Source organism: Phacochoerus africanus, chromosome 13 (assembly GCF_016906955.1).
Source record: "Phacochoerus africanus isolate WHEZ1 chromosome 13, ROS_Pafr_v1, whole genome shotgun sequence".
Lineage (NCBI taxonomy): Eukaryota > Metazoa > Chordata > Mammalia > Artiodactyla > Suidae > Phacochoerus > Phacochoerus africanus.
Window position 1 is genome coordinate 75,123,081 of NC_062556.1, and position 3,151 is coordinate 75,126,231.

Below are 3,151 nucleotides of genomic sequence, written 5' to 3' on the forward strand. Positions count from 1 at the left end.
TGATGCTTCAATCTTCCATTTCCTGGTGTTCTGTGGTTTCTCAGGTCTAGGACATTATTTTTTCTCACTGTTCTTTCCCTTCTGATTGTTATTTGTTGTCCTCAACAGACACAAACTGCGAGCTCTATTTTGGACTAACGCTGAAATGCTAAACTGTAGCTTGTCATCGAGCTCATCCTAAAGGCTCCCGAGAGAGCACTGAAGAAACCAAGAATCGTATGACTCGGCTGTGGTGCAGTTGATATGCACTGTCAGCGTCATAATGTCTAGCTCCCGTCATTTACACATAGGGCAGCTGGTGAATTTCTTCTTATCTTACTTTATTCCAATACACTGCACTACAAAATCAGTTGTTTGTCTATAGGATGTAGAAAAATGTGCAGATAAGGCTCATTCTCATAATATCCTATTCTATTCCATTCCATTCCATTCTGTAAAATGGGCCCATCACCCTTTCCACAGTAGCAGAAGGACTGAGGTCTAGGCTATTACGGGCCTTATTTGCTGTTGGTAAGACCATCAGTGAATTAGAGCTGGATTTTACTTAACAACTTACAATTAGAGTAAAACACAACTCCTGTTTTCTCATTAGTAAAACCTTTGAAATAAATGAAGGAATCTTTAGAAAGGAATAGATATCTCAAAAATGAAACAAACCAATAGAAAAAAAATGGACATATCTTAGGAATTCTAGCAAGAGAGAAAAGTGATTTCTGATTTCAGTGTTCAATTTCAGCATTTGATGTCTCATTTTTTTCATTTTTTAAAGTTTTATTAAAGTATAGTTGATTTACAATGTGATAATTTTGGCTGTACAACAAAGTGATTCAATTATACATAGACACACATCCTTTCTTTTTCAGATCGGAAAATAGGGAACGCTTCACAAATTGGCGTGTCATCCTTGTGCAAGGGGCCGTGCTAATCTCTGTATCATCATTCCCGTTTTAGTATATGTCTGCTGAAGCAAGGCGGTGTTTCATTTTTAAGTTCATACCAATTTCGTTTTCCTGGAACTTTTGCCTCAGTGCAAAATTACTAGCGGATTCAGAAAAACACAAAGAAAAAGAAAGCACTCATTATTACTGCATTTACATATAATTAATGTTCATATTTTGATGTATGATCCATAGGTTATATTTTTTCTACTCATTTAAAGTATTTTTTTTTAATTTTTTGGTCTCATCTGAGGCATGTGGAAATTCCCAGGCCAGAAATCCAATCCACACCACAGCAGTAACCTGAGCCACAGCAGTGACAATGCAGGTTTCTTAACCACTAGGCCATGAAAGAACTCCATATGCATTTAAAGTACTTTTATTTTTTTATTTTTAAATTTTTTCAGCCATACCTGTGGCACATGGAAGTTCCAGGGCTAGGAACTGAACCGGAGCTGCAGCTGCCAGCCTACACCACAGTCACAAGAACGCCAGACTCCAGCCACATAGGCCACCTATGTCACAACTTGTGGCAACATCAGATCCTTAATCTGAGCAAGGCCAGGGATCGAACCTGCATCCTCATGGACACTATGTCAGGTTCTCAACCTGCTAACCCACACAGGAACTCCAAAGTATTTTCAGAATTGCATCTGTTTAGCATTTTGTGTGCGTTGCATGCTACTGAATCTTCTTCCTCAGTAATGCAGTATGTCTATCATGTCATTAAATGAAATACTTTATTTAACTTAAACATTTAGATTGTTCCCAAATTTTTTGTTGCAAATAATATTGTGGTAAGCATCCTTGCACATACGCCTCTCCCTATATATGGAATTTTGTTTTATTTTATTTATTTATTTTTGTCTTTTTAGGGCCGCACCCATGGCATATGGAGGTTCCCAGGCTAGGAGTCGAATTGGAGCTGCAGCTGCTGGACTGCAGCACAGCCACAGCAACAACAGATCTGAGCCTCATCTGTGACCTGTGCCACAGCTCACAGCAATGCTGGATCTTTAACCCACTGAGCGAGGCCAGGGATGGAACCCCCAACCTCATGGTTCCTAGTCAGATTCATTTCCTCTGCCCCATGACGGGAACTCCGAATTTTGTTTAAAAGAGTGATGCTGAGTATGATTAAAGTGATGCATATTGTCCCCACCTCTCCCATCAGGTATTTGATGGTAACTGATAATTAGCAACTGCTCCTACAGTGATCTCATTTACACTAATTAACAAAATCAAATAAGGTTGAAATGTATTGTCCTGTTCAGTGAATCATGAGTCTGGCAGCTGCTCCTACTGAGGCAGGCATTGGAGCCTGGTTGTTAACAGATTGTCTGCAAAAGTATTTTGCTGATTATCTTCTAATGAACTTATTCTTAGGAGACAATTGTATAAGAAATGCATCACCAGATTTCCCTAGTGAAAACAAGTTTAAGCTGATTTTACATGAGGATCTCCTACACAAAAGGGGAAACTCCTTCAGTTAGTAAGTTTACGTTAAAGGAAAACCAGGATACTCTGAGAAATATATTATAGAGGGTTAAACTGTATCTTCTCCAAGCATTTCTTCTGGTGATGCTGGTCAGAAAAAAAAATTAAAAAATAAGAAAATAAAGCAGCCCTGCTGAGTGGAGACTAAATCCATTTGGTGATTACTGTGCCCTTTAATTCCCCATCACATCATTAATCTAGAGTGTCTGTTTTGAACAAGCCAGGTCTTATCTTTTTATCTATATTCACACACAAGGACAATATCCAAGGGTGTTCACTAGTTGGTGCAATAAACAAGGAAAGAAAGTAGTGGGTCTCTGTTTTAATTAGACAAGGCTCTTGGAATCAGCACTGACTCTTGAAGAACAAACACAAGATACAGTTTGAATTTAACTTATCTTCCATGCCAAACATAAAAGCCAGGTAAATTTAACCACTGCAAAAATGTGTCAAGAAAATAGTCCAGGCTGCTAAATTGAGGCTGTTTCCATGACATGGCATCCCCTTAACACCAGCCAAATTTCTGCATGACCAAACTGGTGTCATTCATTTGCCTTTTTTTCAATAAACAAAAAAATTATTTTAAAATATTTATATATACCTAATGACAAAAAATATGACATAGTTTTTCAATACTGGAATCAATGTAAAGAAATGTTATTTTCTTACCAGAAAGATGGTTACAACAGGGTCACATAGGAGAGGCAGTAACTTTT

At 38.0% G+C, this 3,151-nt stretch overlaps 1 non-coding gene across 1 annotated transcript; it reads right to left on the minus strand.

The window, feature by feature from the left end:
- Positions 1–867: 867 nt before the first annotated feature.
- Positions 868–973, minus strand: LOC125113685 (U6 spliceosomal RNA). The gene has a single exon (XR_007131550.1). It is a non-coding gene; the product is annotated as a U6 spliceosomal RNA (small nuclear RNA).
- Positions 974–3,151: the final 2,178 nt, after the last annotated feature.